The sequence below is a fragment of the Macaca nemestrina genome, chromosome 9, assembly GCF_043159975.1.
Source record: "Macaca nemestrina isolate mMacNem1 chromosome 9, mMacNem.hap1, whole genome shotgun sequence".
Lineage (NCBI taxonomy): Eukaryota > Metazoa > Chordata > Mammalia > Primates > Cercopithecidae > Macaca > Macaca nemestrina.
The window spans coordinates 95,100,719-95,119,183 of record NC_092133.1 but is presented as its reverse complement, the minus strand read 5'-3'; the positions used below and the strand labels follow the sequence as shown (position 1 = coordinate 95,119,183).

General features: G+C 40.6%; 1 protein-coding gene across 10 annotated transcripts in view; it reads right to left on the bottom strand.

Moving 5' to 3' along the window:
- Positions 1-17,699, bottom strand: part of LOC105463239 (zinc finger protein 33B-like) — a 38,225-nt gene extending 20,526 nt beyond the window's left edge. For 3 of the 10 annotated variants that reach the window (XM_071070138.1, XM_071070139.1, XM_071070146.1), the window contains exons 1-2: positions 17,532-17,699; positions 15,285-15,343 (exon numbers count right to left, since the gene is read on the bottom strand). The gene's annotated coding sequence lies outside the window, so the exon portion shown is untranslated. Of the gene's footprint in view, positions 1-5,691; positions 6,151-9,900; positions 9,993-10,264; positions 10,534-15,284; positions 15,344-17,531 lie in introns of all 10 variants that reach the window. The other 7 variants (XM_071070140.1, XM_071070141.1, XM_071070142.1 and 4 more) reach the window with 7 other exon arrangements.
- Between the last annotated feature and the right edge of the window lie 766 nt (positions 17,700-18,465).

Here is an 18,465-nt window from a genome sequence, read left to right as displayed (position 1 = left end):
TCAATAAATTCGGTATTGATGGAACATATCTCAAAATAATAAGAGCTATTTATGATAAACCCACAGCCAATATCATACTGAATGGGCAAAAACTGGAAAAATTCCCTTTGAAAACTGGCACAAGACAGGGATGCCCTCTCTCACCACTCCTATTCAACATAGTGTTGGAAGTTCTGGCTAGGGCAATCAGGCAAGAGAAAGAAATCAAGGATATTCAGTTAGGAAAAGAAGAAGTCAAATTGTCCCTCTTTGCAGATGACATGATTGTATATTTAGAAAACCCCATTGTCTCAGCCCAAAATCTCCTTAAGCTGATAAGAAACTTCAGCAAAGTCTCAGGATACAAAATTAATGTGCAAAAATCATAAGCATTCTTATACAGCAGTAACAGACAAACAGAGAGCCAAATCATGAATGAACTTTCATTCACAATTGCTTCAAAGAGAATAAAATACCTAGGAATCCAACTTACAAGGGATGTAAAGGACCTCTTCAAGGAGAACTACAAACCACTGCTCAGTGAAATAAAAGAGGACACAAACAAATAGAAGAACATACCATGCTCATGGATAGGAAGAATCAGTATCGTGAAAATGGCCATACTGCCCAAGGTAATTTATGGATTCAATGCCATCTCCATCAAGCTACCAATGAGTTTCTTCACAGAATTGGAAAAAACTGCTTTAAAGTTCATATGGAACCAAAAAAGAGCCCGCATCTCCAAGACAATCCTAAGTCAAAAGAACAAAGCTGGAGGCATCACGCTACCTGACTTCAAACTAGACTATACAAGGCTACAGTAACCAAAACAGCATGGTACTGGTATCAAAACAGAGATATAGACCAATGGAACAGAACAGAGCCCTCAGAAATAATACCACACATCTACAGCCATCTGATCTTTGACAAACCTGACAAAAACAAGAAATGGGGAAAGGATTCCCTATTTAATAAATGGTGCTGGGAAAATTAGCAAGCCATAAGTAGAAAGCTGAAACTGGATCCTTTCCTTACTCCTTATATGAAAATTAATTCAAGATGGATTAGAGACTTAAATGTTAGACCTAATACCATAAAAACCCTAGAAGAAAACCTAGGTAATACCATTCAGGACATAGGCATGGGCAAGGACTTCATGTCTAAAACACCAAAAGCAATGGCAACAAAAGCCAAAATTGACAAATGGTATCTAATTAAACTAAAGAGCCTCTGCATAGCAAAAGAAACTACCATCAGAGTGAACAGGCAACCTATAGAATGGGAGAAAATTTTTGCAATCTACTCATCTGACAAAGGGCTAATATCCAGAACCTACAAAGAACTCAAACAAATTTACAAGAAAAAAACAAACAACCCCATCAAAAAGTGGGCAAAGGATATGAACAGACATTTCTCAAAAGAAGACATTCATACAGCCAACAGACACATGAAAAAATGCTCATCATCACTGGCCATCAGAGAAATGCAAATCAAAACCACAGTGAGATACCATCTCACACCAGTTAGAATGGCAATCATTAAAAAGTCAGGAAACAACAGGTGTTGGAGAGGATGTGGAGCAATAGGAATGCTTTTACATTGTTGGTGGGATTGTAAACTAGTTCAACCATTATGGAAAACAATATGGCGATTCCTCAAGGATCTAGAACTAGAAGTACCATATGACCCAGCCATCCCATTACTGGGTATATACCCAAAGGATTCTAAATCATGCTACTATAAAGACACATGCACACGTATGTTTATTGTGGCACTATTCACAATAGCAAAGACTTGGAATCAACCCAAATGTCCATCAGTGACAGACTGGATTAAGAAAATGTGGCACATATACACCATGGAATACTATGCAGCCATAAAAAAGGATGAGTTTGTGTCCTTTGTAGGGACATGGATGCAGCTGGAAACCATCATTCTCAGCAAACTATCGCAAGAACAGAAAACCAAACACCGCATGTTCACTCATAGGTAGGAACTGAACAATGAGATCACTTGGACTTGGGAAGGGGAACATCACACACCGGGGCCTATCATGGGGGGGGGGGAGGGATTGCATTGGGATTTATACCTGATGTAAATGATGAGTTGATGGGTGCTGACGAGTTGATGGGTGCAGCACACCAACATGGCACAAGTATACATATGTAACAAACCTGCATGTTATGCACATGTACCCTAGAACTTAAAGTATAATAATAAAAAATAAATAAATAAAAAATAAAAAATAAAAAAACAGAATATCTTTAAAAATAAAGGAACTAATTATATACACGGATTAGACATCTCAATATTACAAAGTTCTCAGTTCTCCCTAAATTGGCCTATAAATTCAAGGTAATCCCAATCAAAAGCTTAGCAAATATTTTTGTGGAAACTGACAAGTTGATTCTGAAGCTTATATAGAAATTCAAAGAACCGGATGGGTGCGGTGGCTCATGCCAGCAATCCCAGCACTTTGGGAGGCCAAGGTGGGTGGATCACAAGGTCAGGAGTTCGAGATCAGCCTGGCCAACATGGTGAAACCCCATCTCTACCAAAAATACAAAAATTAGCTGGGCATGGTGGTGCGTGCCTGTAGTCCCAGCTACTCAGGAGGCTGAAGCAGAATCGCTTCAACCCAGGAGGCAGAGGTGGCAGTGTGCCGAGATCATGCACTGCACTCCAACCTGGCAACAAGTCTCAAAAAGAAAAAAAAAATTCAAAGAACTAAGAATGTTCTCATCATCATAAAATGAAGGCAAAAAGCCGGGAGTGGTGGCTTATGCCTGTCAATCACAGCACTTTGGGAGGCCGGGGCAGGAGAATCACTTGAACCTGGGAGGTGGAGGTTGCAGCGAGCCAAGGCTGCGCCACTGCATTCCAGCCTGGGCAATAGAGTTAGACTCTATCTCAAATAAATAAATAAATAAATAAAAATGGAAGCAATATTTTTAAAACTAAAAAAAAAATTTTTTTAAACCACCAAGAATGGCCAAGGCAGTCTTAGAGAAAAAAAAAATGTGTGAACTCACACTAATTGTGGTTGGCAGAATTCTAAGATGAGCCTCGATGACTTACATCTTTATATAATCTCCTCTCGTTAGTGTGGGAGAGATCTTGTGGCTCCAGTAAAGATTATATTACATTATATGGCAAATGGATTTTGCAGCTATAATTAAGATACCTTAATCAGTTTATTTTGAGTTGATCAAAAGAAAGATTGTCTTGCTGGGCCTTACCCAATCAGGCGAGTCCTTACAAAGAAGGTAAAGTGGCCGGTTGCGGTGGCTCACAACTGTAATCCCAGCACCTTGGGAGGCCGAGGCAGGCAGATCACGAGGTCAGGGGTTCAAGACTAGCCTGACCAACATGGTGAAACCCCGTCTCTACTAAAAATACAAAAATTAGCTGGGCAGAGTGGCACGTGCCTGTAATCCCAGCTACTCAGGAGGCTGAGGCACGGGAATCGCTTGAACCTGCGAGGCGGAGGTTGCAGTGAGCAGAGATCGTGCCACTGCACTCCAGCCTGGGTGACAGAGTGAGACTCTGTCTCAAAAAAGAAGGTAAAGTATCAGAGAAAAGTTCCTACTGGCCTCTAAGAAGAAGCAAACCATTATGGGTTCTCATTTATGGGAAATGAATTCTGCCACATATGTATGGTGGACTCTGAGCCTCCATTAAGATTAAGTGTCTCAGGCAATATCTTGGTTGCAGCCTTATGCCTCAGCACAGGACCTAACTAACCCATTCCCAGACTCCTGATCCATAGAATCTGAGGTAATAAATTTGTGTTGTTTTGTGGCAAACTTTTTGGTAACTTATAATGAAGCATTAGAAAACTAACACACTAGTGCATATAAGAATTTAATATAGAGTAATTTAAGACAGTGTGGTATTGGTGACAGAATACATTGAAAGACCAATAGAAAAAAAATATGGTCTAGAAACAGACCTACAAACATGGATACCTGATATATTTTTAAAAGTTTCATAGCCGAGCAGTGAGAAAAAGGACAGTCTCAATAAGCTATGCTGATTGGGGAAAACTTGACTTCAATCCCACACAATATGTGAGAATCAATTCCAGATGAATTGCAGGTTAAAATATGATGAGTAAAAACAACAGAACTTCAAGAAGATAACATGAAACTATATTCACAAGCAAAGTTTTTTTTAAAGCAAGATACAAAAGCACTAACCATAAAGAAGAAGACTGAAATAAACTGGACCACATTAAGAATGTCGATTAATCAAAAGATACTATTAATGCAAAAAAAATGCAAATCAGAGAGAAGAAAATATTGACAACATATCCAACTTTTAAAGGGACTATACCCAGAATATATAAAATACTTCTAAAATCAATAAAAGCAAGACAACCTAATAGAAAAATGGGGGAAAATATCTGAACAGTCATTTCACAAAAGACAACACTAACATGGCCAATAAACATGCTGAGAAGTGCTCACCCTAAATAGTCAACCATTGGCAAAGATTATTGGGAAGAGGATGTTCACATAGTCTCCGTATTCCACCCAAAGATTATTAGTTTACAAAAAGGAAAAGAAAGTCTACTTTTCAAATGGAGATATTTGGTACCATTACAAATAGTGGTACAAACAGACCATATAAAAAGTACATAATAAACTGGCATAAGATAAATGTATATGCCAGGCGCGGTGGCTCACGCTTATAATCCTAGCACTTTGGGAGGCCAAGGCGGATGGATCACGAGGTAAGGAGTTTGAGGACAGCCTGGCCAACACAGTAAAACCCTATCTCTACTAAAAATACAAAAATTAGCTAGGCATGGTGACATCAGCTATTTGGGAGGCTGAGGCACGAGAATCACTTGAACCCGGGAGGTGGAGTTTGCAGTAACCCGAGATCGTGCCGCTGCATTCTAGCCTGGGCGACAGAGCTAGATTCATTCTCGAGAAAAAAAGAAAAAAAAAAGTATAATATGAATCTGATTGTGAGGAAAAATAAATCAGTCAAATACAGATGTGCAGGCAGTCTACAACAGTGCTTCTAAGCATGGTTGCATATCACCTAGGTATAGGAATAGTTAAAGAGCTCCAAATGATTCTGAAAAGCAGTTAAATTCAAGAATAACTGTTCAACAAGACTCCCGACCAGGACATATTTTAAATGTTCATTATGATGAAGGAATAAAAAAACATCATCTTTGATTGGCTCTTGGGCCCAGCAAAGCTACAGAGGACATTTTTGGGGAAAATGGAGATTTTGTTTTGTTTTTTGAGATGGTAGCTCACTCTGTCACTCAGGCTGGAGTGCAGTGGCACGATCATAGCTCACTGCAGCCTTGACCTCCCAGGTTCAAGTGATCCTTCTGCCTCAGCTTCTTGAGTAGCTGGGACTAAAGGTGTACACAGCCATGTCCAGCTAATTTTTTAAAATATTTTGTAACATGGGGTCCCATTATGTTACTCAGGGTGGTCTTGTACTCCTGGGCTCAAGCAATCCTCCCACCTTTGCCCTATAAAGTGTTGGGATTACAGGCATGAACCACTTTGTCTGGCCTGGAAAAATTACATATAGAGAGAGAAAATGTGGAAGAATACTTAAAACTGTTGAATCTAGGTAAACTGGTGTTTATTGTACTTATTTTTTTTCTTTTCTTTTGAGACAGAATCTCAAAAAAAAAAAAAAAAAACAAGGACAAACTGGGAATAAGTACCTGTAACTTACATGACAAAGAAAAGGCAAAGCTTTCCTAAAAATACAGAAGGAAAGGCTGGGCGCGGTGGCTCACACCTGTAATACCAGCGCTTTGGGAAGCCCAGACAGGCGGATCACCTGAGGTCAAGAGTTCGAGACCAGCCTGGTCAACATGGTGAACCCCTGTCTCCACTAAACATACAAAAATTGGCTGGGCACGGTGGCACACGCCTGTAATCCCAGCACTTTGGGAGGCTGAGGAGGGCGGATCATGAGGTCAGGAATTCAACACCATCCTGGCCAACATAGTGAAATCCCGTCTCTACTAAAAATACAAAAAAAATTAGCCGGGCGTGGTGACAGGCGCCTGTAGTCCCAGCTACTCAGGAGGCTGAGGCAGAAGAATCACTTGAACCCGGGAGGCAGAGGTTGCAGTGAGCCAAGATCGCGCCACCGCACTCCAGTCTGGGCGACAGAACAAGACTCCATCTGAAAAAAAAAAAAAGATTACCCTTTAAAGTAAAAAAAAAATAAAAATAAAATGTAAGTAAAAATTGCATTGAACCATTCACTCCTATCAGACTGGCAGAAACCCAAAAGAATAACACATACACTTAGTTTGGTTTGCTATAGGCATAAAAGCATACTCATATCCTGCTCGTGAGAATACAAAATAAGCAGCCACTGTGAAGTGAAATATGGTAGTATTCAGTTACATTATATATGTATGAATTTACCAGTGGACCTAGAAATCCCACTTCTAAGAATCTACCACAAAGACACATTAGCCAAAAATTGAAAAGATGGGGCCGGGCGCGGCGGCTCACACCTGTAATCCTAGCACTTTGGGAGGCCAAGGCAGGCGGATCGCCTGAGGTCAGGAGTTCAAGACCAGCCTAACCAATATGGTGAAACCCCATCTCTACTAAAAACACACAAAAAAGTTACCCAGGCACGGTGGTGGGCACCTGTAATGCCAGCTACTTGGGGGCCTGAGATAGGGAGTATCTCTTGAACCCAGGAGGTGGAAGTTACAGGGAGCTGAGATCATGCCATTGCACTCCTGCCTGGGCAACAGAGCGAAAATCCGTCTCCCCCCACCAAAAAAAAAAAAAAAAGTTGAAAAGATGTAGGCACAAAGCTACAGCAGTATTTATATTTGCGAAAGACTAGACACAACCCAAATGTTGATTAGTAAACAATTGGTTGAACGTATGTTGTACATTCACACTACAGAGTGCTAAGCGACTGAAATAAGACATAAGGAAGACCTGCATATCCCACTGCAGAGTGAACTCCAGGTTCTATTATATGATCAGAGGAAGTCTGAGAAAATCAAGTATAATGTGGCAGCTTTTATATACAAAAGGAAAATATGTGTATCTACATACAGATCTACTTATATTAAAAATAACGATAAAAAGATAAGTCATAAAACAAAATGAATCATTCTTCATAAGGTGAAAAAAGGAACAAGGAATCAGATGGAGGGAAAGTGATGAATCCCAGACTGATCTCTGAATATACTTTGCTTTACAGATCTGTCTTTGCAAACATTTAAATATTTTTCATAATTATAAAAAATTATTCTCAAAATGAAACCCTAAAAACAAACAGCAATGAAACAAATAAATATATCTAAAGTTGATGCCATACCACTCAGAGAATTATTTCTGCTAAATTTAAAACAAAGGAATCTAATTGTATGTCACAATGGGGCTGTGCCCTAAGGACAAAAGAACTGCAAAATAAATCTTAAACTGGTTTCAAAAATATTTTGTTAACAATAATATTGGTATTGTTAGTTTGGTATATCATGTTTTACAGGATAAAGCAAATAATCATGTTAATGCCCTTTGGAATACAGATTTTCAAATTAAGAAAAAAGGCCAGGTACGGTGGCTCACAACTGTAACCCTGGCACTTTGGAAGGCCAAGGCAGGTGGATCATCTGAGGTCAGGAGTTGCAGACCAGCCTGGCCAACATGGTGAAACCCCTCTCCTCTGAAAATACAAAAATTGGTTGTAATCCTAGCACTTTGGGAGGCCGAGGCGGGAGCATCACTTGAGGTCAGGAGATTGAAACCAGCCTGGCCAACATGGTGAAACCCCATCTCTACTTCAAAAAAAGAAAAAAAAGAAAAAATTAGCCGGGCGTGGTGGTGGGCACCTGTAACCCCAGCTACTTGTGAGGCTGAGGCAGGACAATCACCTGAACTCAGGAGGCAGAGGTTGCAGTGAGCCAAGATAGCACCATTGTACTCAAGCCTGGGCAACAAGAGCGAAACTCCGTCTTAGGGGAAAAAAAAAAAGTAGCAGGGCGTGGTGGTGGGCGCCTGTAATCCCAGCTACTCAGGAGGCTGAGGCAGCAGAATTGCTTGAACCCAGGAGGTGGAGGTTGCTGTGAGCCAAGATGGCGCCACTGCACTCCAGGCTGGGTGACAGAGTGAGACTCCACCTCAGTAATAATAATAATAATAATAATAATAATAATAAGCCGGGCACAGTGGCTCACGCCTGTAATCCTAGCCCTTTCGGAGATCGAGGCAGGCAGATCACCTGAGGTCGGCAGTTCAAGACCAGCCTCACCAACATGGAGAAACCCCATCTCTACTAAAAATACAAAATTAGCTGGGCATGGTGGCGCATGCCTATAATCCCAGCTACTCAGGAGGCTGAGGTAGGAGAATCGCTTGAACCAGGGAGGCGGAGGTTGCAGTGAGCAGAGATTGTGCGATTGCACTCCAGCCTGGGCAATAAGAGCAAAACTCTTTCTCAAAAAAAAAAAAGAAAAATAACACAAAGATTACTATACACAATTTCAAATTTATAAATTAGTAAGAAATACAGAACCAAATCAATAGAAAAGTATGTAAGGGATATGAACAAAAGAAAACTGAAAGGCTCAACCCTACAATCAGAGAAATTCAAATCAAAACAAAGAGGTTTTCTTTATCTACCAGATTGACCAGAATTTTAAAATATGACTATATCGATTGCTAGGAAGAAGAGGAAGAAAATGGTACTCTCATAAACGGCTGTGGTATGGTAACTTGGTAGACAAACTGGTAGCACCAAGTAACTCTGGAAATCCTTTCTCGCTCTGTTGCCCAGGCTAGAGAGCAGTGGCTTGATCACAACTCACCGCAGCCTTGAACTCCTGGGCTCAAGCAGTCCTCTTGCCTCAGACTCCTGATTAGCTGGGACTAGAAGCATGCACCACCATGCCCAGGTAATTAAATTTTTTTTTTTTTTGTAGAGACAGGGTCTCCCTATGTTACCCAGGCTGCTCAAAAACTCCTGGGCTCAAGCAATCCTCCCACTTTGGCCTCTCAAAGTGCTGGGATTACAGGTGTGAGCCACTGTGCCCAGTCTGGAAATCCTTTCTCTTTATGCAGACAAAGTAAAGAATGTTTACTGAAGTATTACACACAATAAGGAAAAATGGAAATGACCTAAATGCCTTTCAATGAAAAAATGGATAAAATGCAGTATGGTCTCAGAATATACGGAATAAAAAGGAATAAACTAATCAACTTGGATAGATCTTCAGTGCAATATTAATTTTTTTTACTAGCTGCAGTAACATATATACCAATTGAGGTGGGCTATATAATTCTAAAAATCATATAAACAAAAATGTATACTCTTCCATGATACAAACATACATCTCCATGTACTTATACAAAGAGAGTAAGAAGCCAATGCATGTATGTAAATAGGATGGAACAGGGAGTCACAGATCAAAACCCAGATGTGGTGGGCTGAACAATGGCCCCACAGATATCCACGTCCTAATCCCTGGAACTTGTGACTATGACCGTAAATGGCAAAAAGGACTTTGCAGATGTGATTATGAAACTTGAAAAGTGGAGACTGTCCTGGATTATCCAAGTGGGCCATAAATGTAATCACATGTCTTTATAGGGAGTCAGAGGGACATCTGACTACAGATGAGAAGGCATTTTACAGGCAAAGGCTGACTGAAGTCATCACATGCTTTGAAAATCGAAGAAAGGGCCATGATAACCTGAAATAAGCAAGGAAAAGGATCCCCCTTCACAGTCTCCAGAAGGTACCAGTCCCACCACCACCTTGATTTTAGTCATATAAGACTAATTTCAGCCTCCTGATTTCCAGAACTCTAAGATAATGAATGTGTGGTTTACACTACCACATTAGTGATAATTTGCTACATTCAGGAATAGGAAACCAATACATGGGGGATATGTTATTTACCATGAAGTTGAAAAGATTCCTTGAATGAGATGTCATTAGAAGGAAGGTAAGAGAAGAGGGTGGTGTGGTGCCACAGGAACCAGCAGCAAAGGCTGTGCAGAAAACAGGCAGTAGGGTCAGGTGCTGCAGAAAGGTCAACTAACTCAAAACCTGCAAAATACTGGTGACAGACCACAGTCTGGGAAAATGGCAGAGAGGGGAACTCCCAGGGCCCATCCCTCCACAGAAATACGGGAAAAAAATGTCAGAGCAGCTTTATTAGAATTCTGGTATATAGACAAAGGTTTACAGCAACTAAGCAAATCTTAATCAGGAGAATGGCAGCTGAAACCTGGCAGGAAAGATCTACGTTGTTTTAACTCACCTTCGCCCCATTCCCCTCACAAGCTCTATGAGTTTGCTAGTGCTGTCATAATAAAGTACCACAGACTGGGCAGCTTGAATGACAGAAATATATTTTCTCACAGTCTGGAGGCTAGAAGTCCAAAGTCAAGGTGTCAGGAGGGCTGCTTCCTTCTGAAAGCTCTGAAGGAAAGATCTGTTCTAGGATTCTCTCCTTGGCTTGCAAACAGTCACCTTCCTTATGTCTTTACATGGTCTTCCTTCTGTAGGTCTCTCCGTGTCCAAATTTCCCTTTGAAAAGGACACCAATTGATATGGTTTGAATTTGTGTCCCCACACAAATCTCATGTCAAACTGTAATCCCCAATGTTGAAAGAAGGGGCTGGTGGGAGATGACTGGATCATGAAGGCGGATTTCCCGCTTGCTGTTCTCATGATAGTGAGTTCTCACAAGATCTGGCTGTTTTTAAAAGTATGTAGTACCTCCCCCTTCACTCTCTTCTTCCTGCTCTGGCCATGCAAGAAGTGCCTCTTTCCTCTTTGCCTTCCTCCATGGTTTTAAGTTTCCTGAGGCCTCCCCAGCCATGTTACCCATACAATCTGCAGAACCATGAGCCAATTAAATCTCTTTTCTTTATAAATTACCCATTTTCAGGTGTTTCTTTACAGCAGTGTGAAAATGGACTAATTAATACACCAGTCATATTAGATGAGGGCCCACCCTCATGACTTCACTTTAACTTTATTATCTCTGTAAAGAATCTATCTCCAAATAAGGCAACATTCTGAGGTACTGTGGGTGGAGACTGCAATGAATGAAATTTGCAGGAGACACAATTCAACCCATAACACTGACTCAGTAACAGTCTTTAAGATGAAATCCTGTATTCCTGGTGTGAGTTCCCAGTGCTTGAAGGAGCAGAATAGAGCTGGTTCTCAAACAACTGGGGTTGTCTGTTTTGCTCTGTCTGGTGGTGGCCGAAAGAGTAACGAACAGTGCTAAGAACTCTCAGACAGAGAAATGACTATGTAGCAGACACCTATTGAAATCCTTTAAAGGTAAATCGTTTAAAGGCCAGCTGTGGCCTTTGGGGCAAAGGATATCAATTGGGGTCAACAACAGATACATAAAAATAAGCCTGGGTGGAAGAGTGAGATGCTTTTGGGCTTTGGAAAAGCTTCCATATACTCCTGGGAATCCCGATGATGACACATATATCTAGGACAAGGCCCATGTTCAGAAAAGACCTGAGAAGGCCCTAATCTTTCACCTCTGTTAAGTGGTAAAACTATCTCTACTTGTAGATGACACGGTCTTATGAACAGAAGATCCTTGAGAATCCACAAAGAAACCATTAGAGCTAATAAAGAAATTCAAGGTCCACGCGGTGGCTCGCACCTGTAATCCCAGAACGCTGGGAGGCACAGGTGGGTAGATCACGAGGTCAAGAGATAGAGACCATCCCAGCCAACATGGTGAAACCCTGTGTCTACTAAAAATACAAAAATTAGTTGGGAGTGGTGGTGCACATCGGTAGTCCCAGCTACTCCAGAGGCTAAGGCAGGACAATCACTTGAACCCAAGAGGTGGAGGTTGCAGCGAGCCGAGATTGCGCCACTGCACTCCAGCCTGGTGAAAGAGCAAGAGTCCATCTCAAAAAAAAAAAAAAAAAAGAAAAAAGAAAAAAAAGAAATTCAATAAGCTGTAAGACCAAGATTAACACTGAAAAATTAGCTGTCTTTCTATGCAATTAACAATCCAAGAAGTAAATTTTAAAAATAATTTATAATTTAAAAATAATAATTCTAATTACAATAGTATCAAAAGAATACTTAGGAATAGATTTAACCAAGGAGGTCTAAGACTTACATACTAAAAACCATAAAACTTTTGCTGAAAGAAATTAAAGACCTAAATAAAGGGAAAGATAGTCCTTGTTCATGAATAGAATACTTAATATGGTTAAGAAGGCAATACTTCCCAAAGTGTTCTACAGATTCGATACAAAATCAAATAACCTTTTTTGCAAAAACGGACATGACCATCAAACTCATGGAACTGCAAGAGACCCTGAAGAGCCAAAAGAATCTTGACAAAGATAAACAAATCAGGACTCACACTTTATGGCTTCAAGACTTCTACAAAGCTACAGTAAACAAAACAGTATGGAACTGGCACAAAGACAGACATACAGATCAATTGAATGGAATTAAGAGTCCAAAAAGAAACGCATACATCTATGGTCAACTGATTCTCAACAGAGGTGCCAAGACAATACAATGGGAGAAAGAATAGTTTTTTCAAAATTGGTGTTGGGATAACTGGATATCCACAGGCAAATAAATGTGAAGTTGGACCACTTCCTTACACTATAAACAAAAATTAATTCAAAATAGGTCAAAGTCCTAAATGTAAGTGCTAAAACCATAACACTCTTAGGAGAAAATACAGAAGTAAACCTCATGACCTTAGGTTTGGCAATGGATCCTTAGATATGACATCAAAAGTGTGCAACAAAAGAAAATATAGATTAACCAGACTTCATCAAAATTAAAACCTTTTATGAATTAAAGGATACTATCAAGAAAATGAAAAGAAAACTCATAGAATAAAATATTTGAAAATCATATATCTAATAAGGGTCTAGTACACGAAAGTACTCTTACAATAAACCCAATTTAAAAATGGACAAAGGACTTGAATAGACACTTCTGCAAAAGAGATATACAAATGGCCAAAAAGCACATGAAAAGGTGCTCAAATGCATTAGTCACTAGGAAAAAGCGAATCAAAGCCACAATGAGATACCACTTTACAAACACTAGAATGGCTATAATTTAAAAAATAAACAATAACAGATGTTGTCAAGGATGTGCAGAAACTGTCATCCTCAAACATTGTTGGTGGAAATGTAAAATTATGCAGTGCTATGAAAAAGTTTGGTGATTCCTCAGTAAAAGACAAAATATATGATCCAGCAATTCTAATTCTAGGTATATATCCAGAAAACTGAAAACGGGTGTTCAAACAAAAATTTATACACATATATTCATAAATGTACTATTCACAATAGCTATTAGGTATAAACAACCCAAAAATCCATCAAATGATGAATAAACAAAATGAGGTGCATCAACGTAAGAGATTATTCAGCAATAAAAAGGAATGAGGCCAGATACATGCCATAACACAGATGAACTTTGAAAATATTATACTAGGTGAAAGACAGATATATTGGCTAGGCATAGTGGCTCATTCCCGTAATCCCACCACTTTGGGAGGCGAAGATGGGAGGACTTCTTGAGCCCAGGAGTTCAAGGTTACAGAGAGCAATGATTGACCCACTGCACTCCAGTCTGCCCTGTCTCTATTAAAAAAAAAAAAAAAAAGCTAAACCCATAGTGTATGATTACTTTTATATAAAATATACAGAACAGGCAAGTCCATAGAGACAGAAAGTATATTAGTGGTTGCAAGGGAGTGCACTCAGGGGTGAATGGAAAGTGACTCTAAGGCGTATAGGTTTCCTTTTGGAATGATGAAAAGCTCTGGAACTAAATAGTGATGATAGTTGCATAACATTGGGACTATGCTAAATGCCACTGAATTGTGCACTTTAAATTGTTAATTTTACGTTATGTATATTTTACCACAATAAACAAATATATCATTAGTGATGTTCACAGATCAAATTCCAACAAATGGTAGGAAATAATCCATTCTGCATGAAGCATGGGTTGAAAATTTGATTAAGTGCAGAAACATTTGCCAGAAAATAATCTCTTAACTGAATATTCTACAGATGAAGCAAGACTAAGATTTTTGGAAAGTTATTTTAAAGACATACAGTCAATTTATTCTCTATATGTTTTAAGTTTTATCCAGAAAAAAACAAAAAACAAGCCTATCTGAAAGCAATTTACATGGGCTCTAGTAATGTGGTCCCTAAAAAACTTCATTAACTCAGTGTTGCTCAGTACCTTGTTTTTTGCATTCACTAAAGAATAATTACAGGTATTTATTTCATGGTTGCCACCAGAAGGCTGTCCATCACTGCATAAAAAGCAAAAAAAAAAGGCGGCACAGTGGCTCACGCCTGTAATCCCAGCACTTTGGGAGGCCGAGGTGAACGGATCACGAGGTCAGGAGCTCAAGACCAGCCTGGCCAACATGGTAAAACCCCATCTCTACTAAAAATACAAAAAATTAGCCAGGCATTGTGGCACTCACCTGTAGTCCCAGCTACTCAGGAGGCTGAGGCAGGAGAATCGCTTGAACCCCGGAGGCGGAGGTTGCAGCGAGCCATGATCGCGCCACTGCACTCCAGCCTGGGTGACAGAGCGAGACTCTGTCTCAAAAAACAGGAAAAAAAAAAAAGAGCAGAAAAATATTTTTTTTTCAGCTTCCAGTATCAGGCTTCACATACGTACCAAAAGGAACCAGGTAGCTTCATTCTCATCAGCAGTGAAAGCCATTAACAGATCATCTCTCTTTGCCATAGTTACCAGGAAGGTCAGAAATATTTGCAACTCAAATCTGATAACTAACTCCACATGACATGTGCGTGTGTATATACATCAATATATACACACACATATATACACACATATATACAGATATCAATACCTCTGTATGTGTATATACATTGCGTATATATACACAAATACATACAGATACGTGTATATATACACATATATACATACAGTTATGTGTATATATACACATATACATACACATATATGTGACATATATAAGCCAACTTTGCCCTTCTGATCTACTGTTCCAATGCTATTTATTGGCCTATAGACCTGAACCCTAGCATCATCGCCTGCAATCTTGTTAAAAATGAAAATTCTCGGGCCCTGTTCTGTTTTAACAAACTTTCCAGGTTACTTTTATGCACTAAAGTTTGAGAATCATTGTGTTAACCCTGTTTCTTTGAAGTTCATTGTATCTATTTCGACTTTTCCAATTTAAGTGTAAGAGTCAACCTGCTAAGATCCACTGTAAAACAAAGTACAGAATTACTTCATCAACTCACATAGGATTTCTTCATTTTCTGCTGATCCTGGAAAAATGTAGAAATCTCTGAAGATTTACCTGGGATTAAAAAAAAAAAAATGAAGCAAGTCACTAGAAATATGAAATGTTTTGGATCTGCCTACTTAAAAAACTGCAAGCATCACCGGCAGGGGGTCGCCGGTAAAACGTCTCTCTGTGGGAGAACATCGCTTTCAACCTGGAAAAGAGGCAGGAAGAAACCCATGAAGATGCATCCATGTGTGTCTATTGGTGACAGTTATATGATCACATGGAGCTTGGATGTGTCCTTTTTTTTTACTGAGTGGATATAACTGTTTTCAGCTGATTTTTTAAAACATATGTACCACTTTGTGTTCTTAAATAAAACAATTATAACAAAAATGATTAAACAAATTACAACACACTAAATGAAGTAAAGCTATGTCAGCCTTCATCAGAAGTTTCATCGAACATAGATTTCTTTTTCCTCATTTTACTCCTTAAGTTAAAAGAACTCACCCAAAGCTATGAAAAAAGGATTGGAGGCACTTTTAAGATAAGGTCACTTAAGCTGTTTTTCTACAGTATATGTAGTTTCTCAAAAGGCTGCCTTTTAAAGATGTCTGTTTTAACAGTGATAATGTGATTAGCACTGGCCTGGGTGTCAGGAGACTCAGCGTCTACTCTCAGCTCTGCCACTAACACAAAGCCAGGGAAATTCACTTACACTCTCAGGTCAATTTTTCCCAACCTCGATCAAGACAAACAGAAAACCTTTCTAGTACTACTGTCGTACAATATCAGAAGAAAGGAATTCATCAGCCTATCTTTTGATGCCAGATTCATGGAGTGCAAAGATCTTGGGATCTGGGAAGAGGGAGTGAAATAACAGTGGAGGCTACACTGGGATTGGTGAAGATGGCATTTACTCAGCTCTAGCTCTAAAACCACTTTACCCACAGCATGTCTCCCAAACCCTTCCAGTGAAGCTATATTTCCTGCATGGCCTAACCCCTCCTTCATTCTTCTAAGTCCATTTTCCTACTCTCTTTTGAAATCTGGTGCAGACCTTCCCTGTGGCGTGGCTTCTGATGTGGCAACATCATCCAAATCTTACTTATTCTGAGCATTGTATGCAAAACTAGTATCTGCTCCTTTCTGGGAGCTAGTGCCTCTGCTCAGAAACTCCGATTTGGAGTGGTTCTTTTCCACGTGGATCTTGTTCCTCAAGATGTCTTATTTCACAAGAGGTGCTTTGCTCCAAGGAAGACAAGAAATGCACCTAAAGGACAAATTCATGTTAACTTAAATCCTCACTCAAGGCCACAGTTTAACTCTGAATTTTCCTGTTCCATAGACTCTCAGATGAGACCTTCAATAAACACAAAACAAAGTTACTGAGAACATAGACCAGTCTGGACTGTGCAGACCCAACTCGGGAATACGCTGTCTGTCCCAAGGGCTCCGAAGACACATTCGGGGAAATCAGTTCTGAAAAACAGAACTGCTACGTGGTAAGAGTCAACCCTTCAAACTATTTCTGCTAACTGCTGCGAAGGATGCAACGCTGGCTTTTATAAGCAGGACAGTAAATCAGACCACGGCATCTGGAGAAAGAAATGTCTGAGTTCATCCTCTAGCGTGTTTACCTGCTACCTAGCTGTGTGACTCTAGGCATAACACTTTCCTCTCGGTCTCCTTTCCTTATTTGTTAGAGCAGGAGTTATACTGACCTGAGAACGAGGTTATGAGCATAAACTATTAAGAAACATGTTTCCATTAACAGCAGCCGCTGTGACTGACTGCGGGCACAGTCACCACGTTCCCGAATCCTCCGCACAACCCCCTGAGGAGGTATTAATTCCCCGGTTTCACACGTGAGGAAATCAAGTCTCACCTTGATTTCACTCATCTCTCTCACTGGACAGTTCTTTCACACCCGGTGCCGCCTGGCACCAAGGCTCCCCCGACCCCTCCCGCGGCCGCCTGGTCCACACTGCCCGCTCCGCCAGGGGTAGGACACTCGGACCCCGCGGCCTCCCGCATCCCCGGGTTCCCGCGCCCCCGCGTTCCCCACGCCTGACCTCCGACCCCTCCCTCGACCATGCCGCCCCCACCCCGCCGTTCCTCCCGGGCTCAGGCGCAGGCGCTGGTGTTCCCACCGCCGGGCGCCCACCGCCTCCTGCCTGCCCTGCCACCCGCTGCCCAAGCTGCGCAGCACTTCCCATCCCGCCGGCTCGCCCGCCGCTCCCAATCCAAGCCGTACCTGAGCGGCGGATAGACTTGGGGGTTTGGGGTCTGTCTCCCACTTGAAGCCGAAGAATCTTCCCAGAAGGAACGCCTACGCCATTTGCACCTGCACAGAAGGAGCCTCAGAGACCTGTCCCATGAGCATGCGCGCTGAGCCCAAGAACTTGCGACTCCGTTTCCCAGAAGCCTGCTGGTCCACGACCTTAGGGAAAGTCGGAACCTTCCCAGCCAGCGTGCGGAAGGAAGCGAAGAGGTACATCAGTGTGAATTACGAATAAGAATCAGAAAGTTAATTTGAAGACTAGAAAATTAAAATACTAGTAATAAAATAAAAAGTGTTAAAAAGTAAACAATAAAAGAGAAATTATTTGGGCGATGGGTACACTAGAAGCCCAAACCCCACCAGTTCGCAACATATTTGTGTAACAAACTTGCACATGTACCCCTGAATAGAAAAATAAATATTGAAAAACAAAAACAACATAAAAGGAAAAATCATAGCGTGTCTCTCAGCAGTGAAAAATGTAAGCAAGTTGGCGCTTCAAATGTCAAATAAAAATAAATCCAGAGGTAGGTAAGAAGAAACTCTTTGAAAAGTCTATTGCCCCTTGTTGTGGCTCATGCTTGTAACCCCAGCACTTTGGAAGGCAGAGAGGGGAGAATCTCTTGAGCTCAGGAGCTGGAGACTGCAGTGAGTTATGATAACGTCACTGCACGTCAGCCTGGGAGAGAGTGAGACCCTGATTCAAAAAAAAAAAAAGAAAAAGAAAAAAGGAAATTCTGCAATATGTGACAAATGGATGAATTATAAGGCCATTATGATGTATTATAAGTGAAATAAGCTAATCACAGAAAGGCAAATATTGCATGATTTCATTTATATGATGCATCTATGATGTATCTAAAGTAGTCAAATTCATAGAAACAAAGAGCTGAATGGTGGTTGCCAG